At 43.1% G+C, this 22,099-nt stretch overlaps 1 long non-coding RNA gene across 3 annotated transcripts in view; it reads left to right on the forward strand.

Moving 5' to 3' along the window:
- LOC122543152 (uncharacterized) overlaps positions 1-3,263 on the forward strand; it is a 149,755-nt gene extending 146,492 nt beyond the window's left edge. For all 3 annotated transcript variants that reach the window (XR_015754955.1, XR_015754957.1, XR_015754956.1), the window contains one exon: positions 3,169-3,263. This is a non-coding gene — a long non-coding RNA (uncharacterized LOC122543152). The remainder of the gene's footprint in view (positions 1-3,168) is intronic.
- The last annotated feature ends 18,836 nt before the right edge of the window (positions 3,264-22,099 follow it).

Raw genomic sequence — 22,099 nt, forward strand, 5'->3', positions numbered from 1 at the left:
GCTGGTCTTAACGGCTGTGCGAATCATAGATAATGGAGTGTGCTGCAGCGTGGAGTTCTGAAATGGGGAATGATCAGAGTCAGACATTCGTGAGCTGAAAAGATGTTCACAACTCCACATCCACGGAAACAAAGGACATTTTTATATTGACTGATCATCTATCAAAGACGAAAAAGGCGACTGAGCATCAGTAAATTAGTCTTTGGTAGTGCCATTAAATAAATTGGCTTGACAAAATTGTTGAGAGGAAGGATCTTCAATTGGATGCTCATGTCTTCTCAACATCTAAGAAGACAAACAAACAGCTGTAATGTGTGCACATTTATTTCTGATCGGGATTTACTGCCATTTGTGCAGCAATGTTAGGACTTACATGAAATACTCAGGCCAGGCTTGGCAAATTCATTCATCAACTGAGCAAGCTGTAAAAATTGAATCAATTGAGTTGAGGGTCCCTGCAAATCATCCTCCCAGACTGCTCTTATCAGCAGACATTACAAACCCATAACATCCTGAAATCAGCTGACAGCTGCACTGATCTCTGTTAAAATGTTTTTTTTTTCTCTTTTATATACAGGTGTAAGTCCTCTCACATAAATAACAATTTGTCAGGGTATGATTGTAAGGAACACTTAATCACTGTGGTGATGTTATGACAGACAAATAATGAGGGCTTGACTGGAGAACTTGCTGGCCAGCTATTACCTTGATCATTACTCACTTATCCATAGAGTCATGAAAAGCCTTGAATATTTCCTCTGACTGCATATGCCAAGGTGACTTTAAAAGGTAAAAATTTTCAGCAAGGTTATTGTCCTTGTTTGAGATAGATTTAAATATATGTTTATTTTGAGTTGCAGTCGCCTCACTTTGCAGTCGCCTCACTTTGCAGTCACATGGTCATCACTCACACCTCCCATTGGAACACACCACCATCCAAACGTGGTAGCCAGCCGAGAGCAGTGTAATTTGTAAACGCAAGGCTGACGATGCACTGAAGGTGGTTTGAACTCTTGGCCAGCCAAATGACAGGATGCATGACAGTTCCACTGGACCAGGCCAGACGCCCTCAAAACATTTCAAGAAAGTGGCCCGGATCCTAACTTTGCTCGTTGCCTTAATGTATTGCGGATATTCCAGGAGTGATTCTGCTGGGCAAACCACTTAGCTCTAAACAAAACAGAATTTACTTCCCATCTTACTGAATGGAACAGAAACAACAGAATACAGAATAACTTAACTTATCTGAACACCTAACAGATGATCCCAACTTAATGATGCTATCCCAAATAGTTGCATCAATCCCCATAAGCACCCCTTGGCACAAAAGGTAAAGTCAAACCCAGAGTCTTACAGGGGAGAGATGTCAGAGAGAGAGAGAGGAGAATCAGTCTGGACCTGTTCTTTTGGGTCCAGCAGATTCCCAACTCTGCTGTGCTAAAACCAAACCAAGCCAGAGAAAAGCTGAGCTGGGAGAACTGGCCGCTCCCCTTTCATTGTACAAATGTCTTTTTTTTTAATGTAAAAGCCGTTTGCCTTAGCTTTTATCAAACTGGTCATAAAACCCTTCAACTTAGACTTTTTGGAGTCTGTGTCCTTTACGCTCCCTCTGAAAATAAAACCAAGGACAACATAACCTTGTCAAAGGAGCAGCATCGTCACAGTGCAAGCAATGGAAGTAAAGCCCCAGCCTCACTTAATTACAATTGGCAAGCAATGGGTATCCAAAAGGACTTATTGATGCAGCTTGTTTGATTGTGGCTCCTATCATGTTGAATGGTGTAATCATATAATTCTTGACAATACATAGAGGCATGCAACAAACGGAACTCTGGGATCTCAGAATAAAGAACATGTTGTTGCTTCTGAGGGTGACTTTGAAATTACCGTCTTCACATTTTCAAAAATCTTCAGTAGACAAAAGTTGGCGACTCAATTTGCTCAATTAAAGCTAGCAACTTCTGACTCCTGAGATGTAACTGTTTCTCCTTGTCCTGAGGATGTTTTGAGACAAAATAAAAGAAAAATTTGTAATTGTGGTGAAAATGCAGATTATCATTCAGTGGCAAAAATAGGGATGAGATTAGAGTCCCTACAGAATGGAAACAGGCCCTTCAGCCCAGCAAGTCCACACCAACCTTCTCTGAAGAGTAGCCCACCCAGATCCAATTCCCTGCCCTATATTTACCCCTGACTAATGCACCTATCACTCTGGGCAATTTAGCATGGCTAATTCACCTGACCTGCACATCTTTGGATTGTGGGAGGAAACCGGAGCATCCGGAGGAAACCCGCGCAGACATGGGGAGAATGTGCAAACTCCACACAGACAGTTATCTGAGGCTGGAATTGAACCTGGGTCCCTGGCACTGTGCTAACCACGGAGCCACTGTGCTGCTCATAAATCTGAACAACACTTGATAATTCTAGATGTTTTGTATTCTGTTTCGACATGTTATTACACGTGGTCGGGGCAAGTGAGGGGTGACCTTATAGAGGTTTACAAAATAATGAAGAGCATGGGTAGGATAAATAGGCAAAGTCTTTTCCCCTGGGGTGGGGGAGTCCAGAACTAGAGGGCATAGGGTTAGGGTGAGAGGGGAAAGATATAAAAGAGACCTAAGGGGCAACTTTTTCACACAGAGCATGGTACGTGCATGGAATGAGCTGGCAGAAGAAGTGGTGGAGGCTGGTACAATTGCAACATTTAAGAGGCATCTGGATGGGTATATGAATAGGAAGGGTTTGGAGGGATATGGGCCGGGTGCTGGCAGGTGGGACTAGATTGGGTTGGGATATCTGGTCGGCATGGACAGGTTAGACCGAAGGGTCTGTTTCTGTGCTGTACATCTCTATGGCTCTAAGTGGGACTCCTGGGCCAGATTGGAAAATGACCATTACAGCATCGGAACTCCATTTGATGATTATATGCTGGATGTTGTGGACTTGCTAAAGTAACTGGTACAAAACTAACTGAATTTAGTCCTGATGGTCCCAGTACCAGCTGTGAGGTTCCCTTTCTAATCCTTACGGTTACTTGACTGCGAATGTTATGGTGCAATATTAATTTAAGGAGGACCTAATAAGAAATATTTTATATATTTGATGAACTTCATTATCAGCAGCAGAAGGAACATACAAAGATGTAGTGCCTTTAACGTTTGACAGATGTGAGAACAAATGACACAGGTGGGTTATAAGAAAAACCTGAAGGAAGGAAAAAAAGGGGTGACGTATTTAAAGAGCAATTCCAGAGATAAAAGGTCGATGGCTGAATCCGTGGCAGCCAGTTCTCCTGCAAAAGGTAAGGGAACGTCCATGGAGCTGGGGCCAAATGAATGGGGATTTTGGGAGGTGGTGTAGAGTTTAGAGAGACAGATAAGATTGAGCCAAAGTCAGCATTTATGCTCAAGGAGAACATTTTAAAGGTTAGGTTTTGAGAGACAGTGAGGACAGCAGCAATCATTATGAGAGACTTGACATGAGCATGGTTTTGAATGAACTGAAATTTGAAATGAATGAAAAATGTCAGAGAAGCAATTCAGGTCAAAATGTCCATGATTTAGATCAGCGCAGGATTGAGAAGTGATGAGCGTGTAGCAGATCCCAATTATTTGAAAACAATGTTCATTCAACTCTTCCCTTCCAAATCATGCATACCCTAGAGGCTAGATTCCAATAAACACATGTCAACTCCCTGCTCTATGTCAGCCACAAAGCATGGATTTTTTTGGTAAGATACCACTTGAAGAATAATGGAGGGCCAATCTTTCCTCTAATGAAGCCCTCAACATTGTTATGAAGACTAATGCCCATCTGGATTCTACATGTGACAATTTAGACTTGAGGGAATTTATCAGTCACTAAAAACTCCTAATCATGTCCAATAGCTGCTAAAAACATTTCATGGGTCCATCCAGCCCCCACTAACCTCTTGTTTAAGTTCTTTCCTACTGTCTTCGTGGGCTTTATCTTCAGTTTCCTAAATCTTACATATGCTTCCTTTTTCTTTTTGATTAAACTCACAATTTCTCTTCATCGTCCAAGGTTCCTGAATTTTGCCATCCGATCCTGCATTTTTGCTGGAATATGCTGGGACCCCTGTTATTTGCAATGTCTGTCACTGACATTGAGGAGCATGTAGGTAGTCTGATTAGGAAGTTTGTCGATGGTACAAAGTTAGGCAGAGCTGCATAGAGCACAGAAGATTGCTAGAGGATTTAGTAGGGATATAGGAGGCTAGATACTCAGGTGGAGAAATGGCAGATGGAGTTTGATCCTGAAAAATGTGAGGTGATGCATTTTGGAAAGTCTAATACAGGAGGGAAATACACACTCAATGGCAGAGCCCTCGGGAGCATCACCATAGAGAAGGATATGGGCATCCCGGTCCACTGTTCCCTGAAAGTGTGACATAAGTGGATAAGGTGGTTAAGAAGGCATATAGCATGCTTACCTTCATCAGGAGGGACATAGACTATAAAAATTGGCAAGTCATGTTGTAGCTGTAGACTAATTTAGTTCTGCAACATGAGGAATATTGTGCCATCACACTACGAGAATGATGTGGAGGCTTTAGAGAGGTTACAGAAACAGTTTACCAGAACGTTGCCGGGTTTGGAGGATATTAGCTATGAGGAGAGGTTGGACAAACTCAGTTTGTTTTCACTTGAATGTTAGAGGCTGAGGGGCGACCTGATAGAAGTTGACAAAATCATGAGAGAGACAGATAGAGTGGATAGTCGAAGTTTTTTTCCCAGGGTAAAAATGTCAGTTACTGGACGATATAGGTTGAAGGTAAAAGAGGAGATGTTAGAGACAAGTTTTTTTTTACAGAGAGGGTGGTAAATGCCTGGAATGTGCTGCCAGAGGAAGTGATGGAAGCAGACGCAATAACAATGTTTAAGAGGCATCAAGACGGATACATAAATAGGCAGAGATGAGAGGGATATGGATCACACAGCAGTAACAGGGTTTTACTTTAGAAAAATGTCATGCGTCAGCACAAGCTTGGTGGGTCAGAGGGCCTGTGTCTAGATCAGAGTGGTGCTGGAAAAGCACAGCAGATCAGGCAGCATCCAAGGAGCAGGAAAATTGACGTTTCGGGCAGAAGCCCTTCATCAGGAACAGAGGCAGGGTGCCTGCAGAATGGAGAGATAAATGAGAGGAGGGTGGGGGTGGGGAGAAAGTAGCATAGAGTACAATAGGTGAATGGGGGTGGGGATGGAGGTGATCGGTCAGAGAGGAGGGTGGAGTGGACAGGTGGGAAGGAAGATAGGCAGGTAGGACAGGTCATGAGGGCAGTGTTGAGCTGGAAGGCTGGAGCTGGAGTGAGGTGGGGGAAGGGGAAATGAGGAAACTGGTGAAGTCCACATTAATGCCCTGGGGTTGAAGTGTTCCGAGGTGGAAGATGAGGCGTTCTTCCTCCAGGCTTTGGGAGGTGAGGGAGTGGTGGTGAAGGAGGCCCAGGACCTGCATGTCCTCGGCAGAGTGGGAGGGAGAGTTGAAATGTTGGGCCACAGGGCAGTCGGGTTGATTGGCCTGTATCTGTGCTGTAATGTTCTTTTTTCTTAGTTGTCTCTTTGTCATGGGAAATGTAGTGCTGGGTTTGCTCTTTGAAACACACTAATTACAGATACATCTGTGGACTTCTTGCTGGAGTAGCTGCTACCTGGAGTGGCAAGGAAGCACATTAAGACATGAAGATTTCATGGTATGGCAACAATCATTGCACTGAGAAGAGGCGGCTTGATCCCAACGTTGTGTCCAAATAATTGTACAGAAATTGCAGAACTCGGGGGTGATCACAGCTCTAAGGAAGGGCGAGTGATGAAGAAAGATCTCAACAGGCAAGTCTGTGTCCAGGCATGATCCACAGATGGTGACAGGTTCCTCACTCAATTGTGCAGCAGATCTGTAACCCTCAAAAAAATATCAAAATCAGCAGACACCAAAAACAAGGAAGAAAATTGTTGGTCATTTACTATAACAATGAAGCTTTCTTCAGCAAAGGCAGTTCCTATTTGGAGAAAAGGTAGCCTCAGGCAAGTGAAAATGCAGAATGCTTTTTTATTTTTCACTTTGAAAGTGACCAACTGTTTCATCCTCACTGATTTCAAAGCCTTCCACCAATGTTGTTAAGGAAGACTTGAACTCTGATCATCGTCTGAAGGTGATAATCCAGCAAAAGGCTTACAGTGTCCTACTGTCATGTTGAAAAGAGGCCCCAAGGCCAGCAGAATGGCCTCAACTTCTTTTGGCTGGTACTACCCATCTAGAAAACCCATCACATTACTTTCCAGCCCAAACTAGTCACACGCGTGGCCACTGCAAAGAGGAGGGTCATTAGTGGACCACCACACAGAACGTTAGCATGCAAAAAGAAGACTGCCACCAGCTAATCAAAACTTATGAACAAAGAAAAGTTCAAATGTAGTGTACTCAGCTCCACAGTAGTAAATGTTCGATAAAGGGAATAGAGGTTCTTTCAGATGACAGATGACAGTTGTGATTTCAATTTGAAGACTGTTCAAAATATTCACTGCCTCTCTGCTGTTCAACGTCACTATCCGTTGTTCTTCAGTACACCTTGCAGGCTGCAGAAGGATGATATCCACAACACAGTCGCTTTATATAAATGCAAAATTCAACTGGGATCACGCAGTACAGTGGTAGTTTTAGCGATATTATGATTTAAGAGTAGGGGTAGGCCATTTGAACCCCGATCCTGCTCTGTGCTTTAAAAAGGTAACGATTGACCTGGAGTCAACAAACCTGTCTAGCCCTGCCAAGCTTTCACTCTCTTACTTTCAAAAAATCCATCCCCCTCTGTCTTAAAATAATCAAAGACTCTGCTTCCATTTCTGAGGAAAACGTAGGACCCTATGTGAGAACAAAAGGCCTCATCTCTGTTTCAGACGGACAACACTTTTTTTTGGAAATGATGTCTCCTAGCTCTGGATTCTCCCACCCACCCTGCCAACCTCCCTGAGGATCTGATCTGTTTCAATTTTCCGAGGGTAAAAATGTCAATGACTGGTGGTTGAAGGTAAAAGAGGGAAAATTTAAAGGAGATGTGAGAGATAAGTTTTTTTTACAGAGGAGCTGGTAAGTGCCTGGAATGTGCAAAGCTCAAGCAGATACAAGCCCAGTCTGTCCAATCTTTTCAGACAAGACAGCCCTTTCATTCTAGTATTAATCTAATAAACCTTCCTTGAATTACTTTCAACACATTAACATATTTTTTAACTAAGGTGACCAATACTATATACAGTACTCCAGATATAGTCTCACCAGGGTGCTGTATAACTGAAGTATAAGTTCTCTACATTGTATTCGATTCAACTTACAGTTAAAATTATATCCCACTAACTTTCCTAATGACGTGCATCCAAGCATTTTGTGATTCATGTGTGAGGATATTTGTAGCATGTTTTAAATTGGCTCTTCTTGAGTGTGGATGCATGAATATATATAAGGTAAAGCCTCCATCCAAAATGAGACACCCAATAACTGCAGCATAGTCAGCACAACAGCATTGAGAATTCCTCAGAGTCTTCAAGTTGAAATGACTGTGAATGTGATCTGGCAAATTACGCAATAAAATCAGTCTGAAAATTAAACCTTCCATAGCCCAAATGACTTTTCCTTCAGATTCCCCCAAGCACAGCCTGTGTTAAAATAAGGAGCTATATGCAGAACATGGCAGCAGCAGCCTTATATATATACCTAGTTCTTGTTAAATTATTTGTATTAGGTTGCCATTTTGCAATACTAACAACGAGAGTCATTGGACAATAACAAGAAATTTCTTTGTACAAATTTCTTGTTTTTGAAACCAGCAGGAGTTTCAAGCTCAGCAAATTTCTGGAGTGCCTTTCAATTAAAATGCCCTATACTATCATTATTTCGCAGCAATCATTTATACATTTCGCAAAATCAAACCATTTTGGCACAGCAGTAATCATTATAATTAGTGAAAGGCAGGACCTGTGAAACACTTCCTTTGACACTGATACAGGACGAGATCAGACTCAAATTCACAGCTAATATCACAGTTGAATTGCCAACTTACTGTCTTCTTTATTGCTGCTGACCTCCTTACAGGGAAATATATTCACGTACAGAGCTTCGAACTGGCCTGGTCTTGTGCTAGCTACCATTTGTTAGACAGTTGCCAGCTCTTGCATGCTCGTGGGATGAGAGGTGTGCAGAGTGCGTTTACTGAGCAGACAAGGCTCGAATTCTGAATCTCTTGCAAACTTACAGCAGATTTTCTTATCCAGAATCCCCAACAATTATCGTACAACAAAACAATGCCAACTTTTAAGAGAGATGGTCACTGTTTCATCTGTAGCCATTAAGTAGTTTCTCTTCACAACCTAAAGATAAAGTAACTTTCTTTATCTGCTAATTTCAGGTCAAGTTTCATCTTAGGACTGGGTCACTAAGCTGGCATGTGGCTGAAAATTATGTCATTGAAATGCATATATTATACCCAGAATAAGTATGCAACAATATTGTGATGGTGCTGCTCCTTTAACAAGGTTTTGCTGTCCTTGGCTTATTTTTAACAGAGAGGTCATAAAAGTCGTGACTCCGAAAGGTCAAGGTTTGAAGGGTTTTAGGGCCAATTTGATTAAAGCTGACAGACACTGCTTCAGGAATAAGGCTTTCAAGTTTTAAAAAAAACACTTGCACAATGAAAGGGGAGTGGCCAGTTCTCCCAGTTCAGCTTTCTCTAGTTTGGTTTGGTTCAGTTCGAGCAAGCAGTCAGTCAGTCGAGCAGCTGAACCCAAAGAAGCAGGTCCATGCTGATCCTCTCTCTCTCTCTCTCTCTCTGACATCTTTCCTGTAAGAACCTATATTGCATTGTTCCACTTTTGCCAAAAGGTGTTTATGGGGATTGTTGCAACTGTTTGGATCAGCATCATTAAGTTGGGATGATCTGTTGGGTTTTCAGATAGCTTAAGTTATTCAGCATTCTGTTCCCTCTTGTTTGTGTTCCATTTGGTAGTCTTGCAAATAAATTCTGGTTTGTTTAAAACTAAGTAGTTTGACCAGCTTCAACTCTCCTGGAATATCTGCTTTGTACCTGCTTAAAACAATGAGCAACGTTAGGATCTGGGCTACTTTCTTGAAATTATTGAGGGGGTCTGGCTTGGTCCGTAACAACATACATAAGCAAGTATTATCCATGGACTGGATTAATGCCATTTACGAATTGACAATTGTAAAAAGGTGATGTGGCGACATTAATTGTTGGATCAGGCAGTTTGTACTTGAAGAGATTGGTTGACACCATGAGTAAAGCTCTGCCCATCAGGATGTAAAGGATTGTTCCTTGGAGGAGCTCACTGTTGACCACACTTGTTGTGTCCACCGGAATGGTTCAACAGCTGTCTTACGAGTATAGTCTGGCATTTCATAGGAAACCACCATGAAGCTCAGTTGTAATACGACCAAATGTTAGGTAATAAGGAATAACCTATTGTGTTAATCAAGACTGAGTGTAAGCATCTGTTGTCGACTTTTTTTTAGATTAGATTCACTACAATGTGGAAACAGGCCTTTCTGCCCAACCAGTCCACACCGACCCTCCGAAGAGTAACCCACCCAGACCCATTTCCCTCTGACTAATGCACCTGGCACTGTGGGCAATCTAGCATGGCCAATTCACCTGACCTGCACATCTTTAGATTGTGGGAGGAAACCGGAGCACCCGGAGGAAACCCACGCAGACACGGGGAGAATGGGCAAACTCCACAGACAGTCTCCTGAGGCTGGAATCAAACCCGGAACCCTGGTGCTGTGAGTTAGCAGTGCTAACCCCCGAGCCACCTTGTCAACCGTGTGTTGACATCCTTCACTATTTGGTATCAGTCACTTCGACTAAACCCAAGAAGAAGGATTAGAGGCAGTGAATCTCCCCATGCCACCTTAGATGGTTCCACTGGATAACCATGACATTTATAAGACTCGTCAACGGCTAGCCCATTCTCCCAAGCAACATCAACTAGTCGCACAGATTAATTTGAGAACTTGCTGTGTCGGAAATTGTGGGCTTGAATTATTCATTGTGCTTGCTGTATTGTTTGTTCCTCTGCTATTGAATGCTCACTGTGCTGCGTGTTTGACTGTGCAGAATGTCCATGACACTGCATGACTGATCCCAGAGAACGACAGAAGAGTATCTAATAACCTGTTCGTTGACTGTCACAACAGTCTGAAGTGCGCAACCAAAAATACTGCTCAGCAAAAACTGGAAAGGACTGTTCCTTTTTGGCAGCTCTTTTTTTGGCAAAAGTGTCAGTGCGTAATAAGTGGTAGAAAATAGGGCATGAAATTAAAGCAAACAGGCTCCCTTGTTTTGTGATAGCTGGAGATCAGCCTGATGTGCAACATTCAGTTCTGACCTCTGAGGTCTTTCATTAGCATTCCTGCACTGCTTCGCCAGATAGAGACTGAGAGAGAGAGTATTCCTTGGAGGCTTTCAGGAATCACAAGGAGAGCTGAATGTCAGCATGATCCAAGTGACCTTTTCTCCTTCTGAAATTGCCTGTATCTATAACACACAGCCAGTAATTAAATAGTCAGAGTTTCAGACATCCACTTCTTGATTGATTATTGTCTGCCTTGAACACAGGATCATTTTTGCTGGCCATTGTACAAGCTATTCCACTTCACCTCGTTCAGTTCGCTTTTCAGGTTCACTGATTCTGCAACATTCTTCAATGTAACAGAGGTAAATATATTGGGATTAAGGTTGGATTTGGCAAGTTGTTTTTTCATCGCAGTTTAGTAGTGGGAGGATTTCAGCACCAATCAGCCAGTTATCAAATCAGTGATCCAAGCGGTTTGCGATACGATTCAGCCCGATGGTCACCAGTTTTCTAAATGAAACCTGCCCTGTGTTTTCATCTTACATTTCATGTCAGAGCTGAGTGGGAGGTTCACTGCAGGGCTTGACCAGATCTGACCAAATACTTCCATCGGATAGACATTCAGGAACCAGAAAGCTGCTGATTTAAGACATTTACATGGCTTTACGGCGGTAAGAGCTCAATATGCATGAGAGTCTCAGTTGGAAATGGGCCTGAAAGGGTTTATACTTGATTGTGTACAGTCAGTACTGCCCACTGTGAAGATATCAGGGGGATTTGAACAGAAGGGCTCATGCCCGAAACGTCGATTCTCCTGCTCCTTGGATGCTGCCTGACCTGCTGCGCTTTTCCAGCAACACATTTTCAGCTCGTTTCGGATTTGGACAGAGTAAAGAAAAGAGCTTAGAGGAGACAGATCTGATTATTCTTGGTTCTATTGGTATCAATAGGAATGTAGGTCACAGTCATGTAATCTGCAAATAGATCCAGAAACGCAGTGAACTTTCACCTTTTTTGACCAACAAGACCCTTTGAGGTAGACTATAAGCTCGAAATCCGAAACTTTACTTTGACTTTGGGTTTGAAGGAACCAACAACCAATATGATGAAAACAGAGGACACTTGCCACAGTGTGGTCAGTAATGATGTCCAGCACTATTTCTAAATGGTGCCAATGAAGAGGAATTAGAACTTCGACTTTCAAGAGGAAAACAGGGAAAATAATGTGAGTGACCTAGAAAAGTTCAAGTAAAATTGGTTCCTTCAAGACTTCAAGAAGAAAAATCTCCTGCTTCCAAAGAATAATCCCTCAAAACAGTTAAGAATACAGATGAAGCAAAAATGAACCTCCGCATAACATTCTAGATTGAGTAAGTAAGTTGAGTTCAATCATGGGATGCAGGCCTTACTGGTTAAGTCAACAGTTTGTCTGGAGAAGATGGTGGTGAGCAGCGGGAGTTCCAGAAGTTTGGCCAAAAGACAGTGAAGGGATAGTGATATAGCTGCAAGTCAGGATGATGTGTTGCTTGGCAGGGAACTTGCAGGTGGTGCTGTTACTATCCGAGGATGCCCTTCAAGGGGTGGGGGGGAGAGGTTATGTGTTACAGCGTGATGTCACAGTCGACTTGGTGAGTTACTGCAGTGCATCTTGTTGATGGTAAACACTACTGCTGAGTATCAGTGGTGGAGGCAGTGAATGTGTTGAAGATGGCAGATGGAGTGCCAATCAAACAGGCCTCCTTGTCCTGGATGGTATAACACTTTATGAGTGTTGTTGGAATGCACTGATCTAGGCAAGTGGGGAGTATTCCATCATACTCCTGACTTGTACCTTGTGGATGGTGGACAGGCTTTGGGGAGTCAGCAGGTGAATAATTTAGTCCAGAATTCCCAGTCTCTAAATTTCTGTCTTTGAAGCCACAGTATTTAAATGCCTGATACAGTTCAGTTTCTGGGGAATGGTAACTCCAGGATATTGGGAATGGGGGAATTCAGCAATGATCATGCCTTGAACATTTCAAGACAATGGCTAGCTTCTCCCTCCTTGGAGACGATCATGAGTATGATTATTGTCTGTAGCTTGTTAGCCCCAGCCTGGATATTGTTAAGGTATTGTTGAAAATGAACCCCAGAGGACTACCTGAGGAGTTGTGAATGGTATTGAACATTGTTCAGTCATCACGGAACATCCCCACTTAAGACTTTATCATCCATGGAAAGTTGCAGCTGAGGATAGTCTTAGACAGATTCAGTGGCCCACAGGGGGAGGAGAATACCCAAAATATTTAAGAAGTTGAAGTAATGCATTTGTCTACTCCAATATAAAGGTCGATGCAGATTGAGAAAAAAAAATTCCACTCAAACAAATTGGAGATTGTTGCATACAACCCCATCAAAGGCTTTGTTGAGCAGAGGTGAACAATGTGTGGAGAGCCTGAAAAGAAAACAAATCATCTGCTGTGGCAGGAACCAAACTGACAGCTATAAAGAATAATGTCACAAAACTCCTCTATGAAAGATACACAAGAGTTTAAAGATCTTGCCATTTTAGAGCGAATACAGACCATCAGGAAGACAATCCAAGTACCTATCAAACTTCTATTCTTCCAAGCCCTAAGAGATTACATTTGGAGATTATTGAAATCTCCAGATTGTCTGAATTTGTGAAGCCAGAGATTGGGGAGCAGGAGCGTTGGGAGTGATGGGAGATGGGGTTGTGGTCAATAGGAAATATATAAATTTTGTGCAACTAATTATGAGGCAAAATGAAGACTAGGTTGGAGGAATAGACTTAAGCTACAGTGAGAGGCTGAATAGGCTGGGGCTGTTTTCCCTGGCGCATTGGAGGCTGAGGGGTGACCGGATAGAGGTTTATAAAATCATGAGGTGCATGGATCAGGTAAATAGACAAGGTCTTTTCCCTGGGATGGGGGAGTCCAGAACTGGAGGGCATAAATTTAGAGTAAAGATTTAAAAGGGACCAAAAAGGTAAATTTTTCACGCAGAAGGTGGTGCGTGTTTAGAATGAGCTGCCAGAGGAAGTGGTGGAGGCTGGCACAATTACAGTATTTAAAAGGCATCTGGATGGGTATACAAATAGAAAGGGTTGAGAGGGATATGGACCAAGTGCTGGCAGATGGAACTAAATTGGTTTCGGATGTCTGGTCGGCATGGACGAGTTGGACTAAAGGGTCTGTTTCCATGCTCTATGACTTTAAATTGTGTCTGGGTCTGAAAGGGTCTGAAAGGGTTTGCAAGGGTTAAAATTTGTTTGAGTGCAGTAAGAACCACGACTTTGATGATGTAACAGGAACCTGGGGGATAGTAAAGAAGGAGCCTATAGGACATGGAGGTGGGACTCGACTGCTCAATACAGTCTCTGTAGTAATGCAGGAAATATTCATGGAACCTGGAAATAGTTGCAGTAATGCAGTAAATCTCATATTTTTTACTGAACAAGGCTCTTCTGGTTAGAACAGGAAGATTGATGTCTTAACCTGCACGAAGACATTTTGGACTTTAAGACACACAATAGCCACAACCTTACCTAATGACCAGACTTCCTCATGAGAATGGAATGATGGTCAGGAAGATTTATTTTAGTAATGAAATGACTTCCTGGCTTCATCCCTAAGAGTATAGTTGTCCTAAAAAGAAATAAAGGAACAAAGGAAAAGGAATATTACTCAGTCACTTTGTTAGCAATAAAATAAAAGCCTGACATGCTCATCACCTCATGCCACAGAGTTGAAAATGCGATATTATGGCACAATCCATCATTTCAGCCCAATTGCAAAGTTTTCCCTTGAAATATGCTGCCATCTCACATATTTTTCAGTGGCCTGTAAATTCACCAACCTGCATTTGTCATTTCCCTCTACAAGGGGAGTCCATGGTTACCCTGGGGACCCAAAATGCCTGAGGTCTTCGAAGGGTCACCATTTGCTTCAAATTAAGAAGAATTGCCCATTACTAATCTGTCCAGACTTGTACTAATTTAACCAGAGAAAAGTATCAAATGCCTTGTTTTTTTCTGTTTGTGTTTCTACGTCCACAACGTTTATTTTATTTCTGTCCTTTTTTTAAACTTTTGTTCCTTTCCCTGATGTTCATTCCCAAATGGGGAAAAATTAAGAGATCCGTCCTATCCCTAAGTCTGTGGCAGTAGAACTCTGTGACTAGTGTCAGTGAGTAGATGAGAGTCATTGAAGAATTCACCCACTTCATCCTTTTGACAGGGACTATTTGAACCCTTCATAGATCCCTGGAAAATAATTCCAACTTTTGCATACACTTAAACCATGCTGCTTGAGATTGCATTTTCGAATATTTGCAAACGTCACCACAGCTCTGTTCCAGGAGTATCCTGCTTGCATTGGTTCTCTTGATAGCCCCTGTGATAAATAAATAACCCGAAGGATGAGTGGATGGCCTGAGAATGGGTAACAAAAAATTCCCAGATGCCTAGCTTCAAACAGTGAAGCAAGTGGGAGAAGGAGAAATAGACCACCAGGGAAGTGGCTTCAGGTGATAGGCGAGTGATGTTGGTCCCCATTCACAACAACGACTTGGATCCCTGCAGAATTTTATATATCATTTTGAAGTCTTTTGAAGCAAAATTTTCAGCGAAGTCTTCTGAAGCAAAATTGATTTCGACAGTTTAGGAGACTCGTCCAGGAAGTGGCTGATGAAATTCAATGAGAGCAAATGCACGATCTTGCACTTTGGAAAAAAGAATACAGGCATGGACTATTTTCTAAATGGCAAGAAAATTCATAAAGCTGAAGTACAAAGGGATCTGGGAGTGCTAGTCCAGGCTTCTCTAAGGGTCGACTTGCAGGTTGAGTCTGTGGTTAAGAAAGTGTATGTAATGTCATTTATCTCAAGAGGTCTGGAATTTCAAAGCAGCGATATGTTTCTGAGACTTCATAAAGTTCTAGTTAGGCTCCACTTAGAATACTGTGTCCAATTTTGGGCCCCACACCTCAGGAGGGACATGCTAGCACTGGAACGTGTCCAGCGGAGATTCACACAGATGATCCCTGGAATGGTCGGCCTAACGTACAATGAATGGCTAAGGATCCTGGGATTGTATTCATTAGAGTTAGAAGGTTGAGGGGATATCTACTAGAAGCTTACAAGATAATGCATGGATTAGAAAGGATGGACGCTGGGAAGTTGTTTCCGTCAGGCGAGGAGACTAGGACCCGTGGGCACAACCTGAGAATTAGAGTGGGTCAATTTAGAACAGAAATGGTGGGCCTGTGGAATTCATTGCCACGGAATGCAGTGGAGGCCAGGACGTTAAATGCCTTCAAGGAAGAGATTGATAAATTCTTGATCTTGCAAGGAATGAAGGACTACGGGGAGAGTGTGGGTAAGTGGAGTTGAAATGCCCATCAGCCATGGTTAAATGGCGGAGTTGGCTCGATGGGCTGAATGGCCTTACTTCCACTCCTATGTCTTATGGTCTTAAAATTGGATTCTGGCTACAGTGGCATTTTTAGTCTGAATGTCCAAAATATCGAAAAAGAGGGAGGTTTAAAGGGCTATCTTAAGGGACGAAAGAACAAATTGAAAGATGGAGAGGTCTGGGGAGAGAATTCCAGAGCTTGGGAATAAGGCAGGTGAAAGCTAAGCCCCCAGTGATGGGAGTGATTAAAATCAGAGCTGCTGAAAATGCTATAGTTAGATGACAGCATACATCTCAGATGCTTATGGGGCTGAAGGGAATAACAGAGGTAGGGGAGGGTGAGGGGCTCGAAGCAGTTGATGTCAGGGATGAGAATTTTAAATTGAAGGGGTTGCTTAACTGTGAGCCAAATGAAAACGGGGCTGGGGGTGGGGTGGAGGTGAAGTGGATAGGTGAACAGGACTTGTTGTGAGTAAGGACACCGTCACTTGAGTAAAGCAAGTAACTTCAAGTGACAGGTAGACACTGGATCATATTGGCCTCATGGAGTCATAAACTTTATGTGATTAGAATTTCCTGCAGGAAGACAGTCATGACTTTTCCAAGGCCAGATTTAAACACTTAACCATTTGAACTACCACTTTTTCTCCCCTTCCCCCCCCACTCCCCCAAGCACCTTCCCATGACTGGAATTTGAACTCAGCCTCTGCAAGATGCCGACCCTGAACATCAAGTTCATGTGAAGCATTGTTGCCTCTGATCCATTGGTCTGTCCAGCTCAGTTATTGTTTCCAGCAGGAAAGATTTGTCAGCGTTTTAGAATCAGGTGAATTCTGCTCCATTGATTTCCATCCTGTCTCCTTCCACTGCTGTGACTAATCTTACCATTAGCTGTTCTTGAGCTGATGCAGTATAAAGCCGAGCAGACAGGACGATGATTCATGCTATTGATTTATAGATTTCCAAGTAGTCTTTTACTGACAGTCATAGACACAATTCAAACAATAACAATTACCACTTTTATCCTTGCTTCAACAAATCTCACAGCCATTGTATAGCTTAAACACAGGATTGAGAGTACAGGGGTATCCCAGTAATGCCACAACAAAGAGCACAGCCTAAGATGTATCAGGTCACACATACTAGTTCAAGGGTCACTGTCATCTTGCAGTGATATTGTGTAGAGGAATCTGCGTAAGGTTGAAACAAAGGTCCTCTGACATGGCAGAAAGGTAGAAGCTTGTTCTAGTTTCCACAGCTGCGATTCCATGCAGTCCTCAGATACCAGCTTGTGACGGCACTTTAGCAGTGGCTGTTAACGTCAAGAAACATGGACATCACTTGTCACTTTTAACTGGTCTATTCCACATGCACAGAGATTTTGTGTGGAGATCACAAAGGTAAGGCAGTGTGTAGCAGTCTCGTACTGCGTTTGAAAGTGACAGGAAGTTTCATGACGATGTGCATCTCCACAGCTCGTGGACATCATATGGTTCGGTTACCGCCCTGTCGGGAGGTGTGCAGTGCAAAATCAAACCCACTGTTCCACAAGTCATCGCAAGTGTGAAATATGACTAATGTGATGACCAGGGTGGTCAATACCTGTCTGAAATAAAATAAACCTCACATCAGGTTTCATCAATTGACAAGAAACACAACCTGAAATGTGACAAAGATTATTAATGACAAATAAAAACTGTAACTGCACTCCCTTTAAATCCAAGCATGCACACAATCATTCACATGTAAGGCAGACAAGATAGACGGTTTCACAGGGATATTGTGGGTGGCAAATATTGGCAAAACATTTGTGAATCAAGAGTCCAACCCACAAGGTGAAACGAGGTGCCTTTCTCACAGGTCTTTTAGTTTTTGGTAATTTATCGTATTGTTGTTGAACACTTGGTGTAGACAGTGGCATACATTAGAAATGTATCTTTTGAGACGTTTTGATTTCCAGTCACAGAAGTGTGTGTCTCTGCGTGTGTGTGTGTAAGTGTATAAAGTTACTTTCTCCTGTGTCTACCTTTTCTCCCTACTATCACAGGGATACTACTCACTGTAACTGCGCACACCTCTCACCTAAGCTCATGGACACCAACTGTCACTGTTTTATGTCTCATGTCCACTCAACTATTCTCACCAACTGCGTTCTCCCAAACCATCCCCTTGTTTGTTTCATTGCTAATAACCAGGACCAAGAAGTCCGAGACTGGTCTTGATGTCAAAGGCTGTCACTCTCACCTCACCAATGGAATTCAGCTCTTTTATCCATGTTTGAACCAAGGCTGGAATGAAGTCAGGAACTGAGTGGATCAAATCAGATGTCAGTGAGCAGGTTATTGCTGAAAATGACAGCACTATTGATGACACCTTCCAGCACTTTACTGATGATCAACAGTAGACTGGATAGGGTGGAGTTGGGTGGGTTGGATTTGTCCTGCTTTTTGTATGGAGGACATATCTGGGCAACTTTTGACATTGTCGAGTAGACGCCAGTGTTGTAACTGTACTGGAGCAGCTTGGTTAGGGGTGCGGTGAGGTTTAGAGCACAAGTCTTCAGTACTGTTGCCAGAATGTTGTCAGGGCCGAAAGTAGTACCTTCAACCATTTCTTGCTATCATGCGGAGTGAATCTAATTTTATGAAGACCGGTCTCTGTATTGGCAGGCACCACTAGATGAGGCTGAGATAGATCATCCACTTAGCATTTCTGACTGAATATTGTTGCAAAAGTTGCAAGCATTATCTTTTGCACTCATGCTGTGCTCCTCCACTATTGAGCATGGGGATATTTGTTGAGTCTCCTCCTCCAGTGAGTTTTTTTTAAATTGTCCATCACCATTCATAACTGGATGTGGCAGGAATGCAAAGCTTAGATCTGATTCATTAGCTGTGGATTTGCTGACCCCACTTGCTGTTTGTGGTATTGGATGTGTAAGTGCTCTTGAGTTATTGCTATACCAGGTTGACATCCAATTTTTTAGGTTCCTGGCTTCTACACTCTTCATTGAACAGACTGATCTCTTGGCTTGATGGGAGAGGAGGAGATATACTGGGCCAAGAGATTGCAGATTGTGTATGAGTATGATTCTACTTCTAATGATGACCACAGCACCTCAGCCTGGTCTTGAGTAGCTACATCTGTTCAACACCTGCCCCATTTTGCACAGTGATGATGCCACACACCACAATGGAGGGTATGCTCAATGTGAAAATAGGACTGCATTTCCACAAGGATAGTTACCGATCTGTAGCAGGCTATTGGTACGGATGAGGTCAAGTGTGTTTCTTCTTGCTTCCCTCACTACATGCCACTGACCAAGTCCAACAGCTGTGTCCTTTAGTCGAGTTAGTAATGGTGGTGTGAAGCCATTCTTTATATGGAAGTCCCTATTCAGAGCATATTCTGTGCCCTTGCCATGGTCAGTAGTTCCTCTGAGTGGTGTGCAACATGAAGGAGTAGTGGTTCATCAGCCGAGAGGAGGTAGGACATGGTAACCAGCAATAGGTTTTCTTGCCCATGTTTAACCTGAAGCCATGAGACTTCATGAGGGTCTGGAGTCAGTGTTGAGGACTCTCAAGGTACTCCCTTCCAACTGTATATCATAGTGCCGCCCTCTCAGCTGGGTCTGTCCTGCCAGTGGAACAAGATATATCCAGGGATGGTGGTAGTGATGTCTAGGACATTGTCTGAAGGGTATAATTCCATGAGTTGGGCTATTGCTAGACTTGTTTGTGAGACAGCTGTCCCAATTTTGACGCTAGTCCCCAGATATTGGGAGAAAATATTTGGAGAGTCAACATGGCATTGTTTGTTGGCATCATTGCCATTTCTTTTCATCGGTGTCAGGGGTTACTTCACTATCATTCCATTTTTCCTTTCTCGGTGATGTAACTGAGTGACTAACTGGGTCGCAAGAAGTACTGCAGATGCTGGAAGTCAGAGTCAATAAATGTGAAGCTGGAAAAACACAGCAGGTCAGACAGCATCCGAGGAGCAGGCAAGTCAACATTTCAGAGTCCTATTGAAGGGTTTCACCTGAAACGTTGACTTGCCTGCTCCTCGAATACTGTCTATCTACTAGGTTTTTCCAGCTTCACATCTATTGACTCTGACTTTGTGGCCCATTTCAGAGGGCAAGTAAGGAGAATCAAGCACATTGTTGTGAGTTTGGAATCAAATAGACCTCAGGTAAAGACAGCTGACCTCTTCCATAAAGGGCATTACAAAAACACCAAAGTGAACCATGAATTGAACAAAGGTGGACTTTGTCTCCATGCTTTTTTGCACATGATTTATAGGTGCTGGAGTATGGCAATTTGAACACTTTTCACTGTATTTTTTGTAAAAATATAAATGACAATAAATTATGATTCTGCTCTTTTCTAGCTAGGTTTTCCGATAATTGACAATGATTTCCTGGTCATGATTAGAGTTTTAATTCTCGATTTTTATTGGATTCGAAGTCCACTATATGACACGGATTCTGAAAGCACTATCTGGTTCTGTGGATAACCAATTTAGCAACAATTCCACAAGGTCATGACCCGACCCAGTGTCCCCACTTTACTCCCAAACCCCAATTGACTTTGGAAATTCCTCTGCCATTGTTGGCCCTAGCCCTCCATGTTAAGATGAGAGCTCTTGTAGCCTGTTTTAATCCCACCTTTTTGGAACTCCCTGTCCACTGCTATTGTCTGTGAAGCCGCACCCTCTTCATTGTCTTCAGAATTGATTTGTCTGTTTCCCCAAGGATTCCATGGACTCCTTATGATGTGCCCAGGACTGTTCTTCCCCAAACCCCAGGACTGCAGGAAGGATTTTGTGAAACTTGAAAGGGTTCAGAAAACATTTACAGGGATGTTGCCAGGGTTGGAAGGTTTGAGCTGCAGGGAGAGGCTGAATATGCCAGGGCCGTTTTCGCTGGAGTGTTAGAGGACGTGGGGGGAACCTGTTAGAGGTTTGTAAAATCATGAGGGGCATGGATTGGGTGAATAGTCAAGATCTTTTCCCAGGGGTAGGGGATCCCAAAACGAGAGGGCATAGGTTTAAAGTGTGAGAGGAAAGATTGAAAAGGGACCTCAGGGGCAAAAGGTAGTTTGTGTATGGAATGAGCTGCCAGAGGAAGTGGTGGAGGGTGGTACAATTACAACATTTAAAAGGCATCTGACTGGGTGTATAAATAGGAAAGGGTTTAGAGGGATATGGGTCAAGTGCTGGCAAATGAGACTAGATTAATGTAGGATATCTGGTCGGAATGGACGTGTTGGACCAAAGGGTCTGTTTACATGCTGTACATCTCTATGACTCTATGACTGAGCGTGGCCCATCCCCAGCACTGACCTAGCAGGAAAGACCCTCCTAAGTATGGCCAAACCCCTGTGTTGGTGTCTCCGCAGCACCATGACCTTCATACCTCTAATGGCCAGATTGGTCACACTTGACCTGGTGAATTGACTGTGGCCCAACCCCTGGACTCTTCTTCCTCTGTTCTTCTTGGAGGGTGAAGCATCTGATTGACTGTGGCCAGCTCCATGGACTGGAATCAGACAGAGTTGTTGACAATGATGGTACTGCTTGAAGAGCCTTGTCCATCTGACCCCACTAAAGACCGCTCGCTCCCTGTTGACTTTTAAATATTGCCATTGGCTTGTAGCCCATGCAGAATGTTTACGATGTAAACTGATGACAGATGTTACTGGTGTCACAGTGAAGTAGCATACAGCCACACAGTCCATCCCCTCGATTATTCAGTGCTCCCTGCTATGGCAAGCTGCCTGTGCTCCCTCTGATCAATTGGCAGCCCGTCGCTGAGCACTGAAATGCAGTGTGATCTTTACAGAGCCTGCAAAGTCCCATAAGTCAACAAGTGTACACTAAAAAAGGGGACAGTCCCCAAGTCAGTGGCAAAGTGAAAGACCACAAAGGAGGCAAGCCAAGAGCCATGTGATACCTTCTGCACAGATGCACAAAATGCATATGTGGCCTTGCATGAGAAAGATACTGAGCAAAAGCATGAAGCTGTCCCTGCACTCTGCAGTGTGGAGACTGTAAACTCGAGTAAAGAGAACAGGAATGGTTCTTACCATTGATGAAATGTTGAGGTGGAATAGGAGACATGTCGCATATATAGAGACATTGCTGGAAAGAAACACTCAGATAATGGCAAGGATGAGCAAGCTGCAGTTGCCAAGTCCCCAGTGTGATGCCAGGAATGTGCAGTGTCTAGTTTCAAGGGAATGAAAAGAGAATTGGAAGTGGCGAAGAAATAAGGTGAGTTAACGTAATAATAAGGTGCAAA

This window comes from Chiloscyllium plagiosum, unplaced genomic scaffold, assembly GCF_037043375.1.
Source record: "Chiloscyllium plagiosum isolate Xiang-an unplaced genomic scaffold, Cpla_swu_hap1 HiC_scaffold_48, whole genome shotgun sequence".
Lineage (NCBI taxonomy): Eukaryota > Metazoa > Chordata > Chondrichthyes > Orectolobiformes > Hemiscylliidae > Chiloscyllium > Chiloscyllium plagiosum.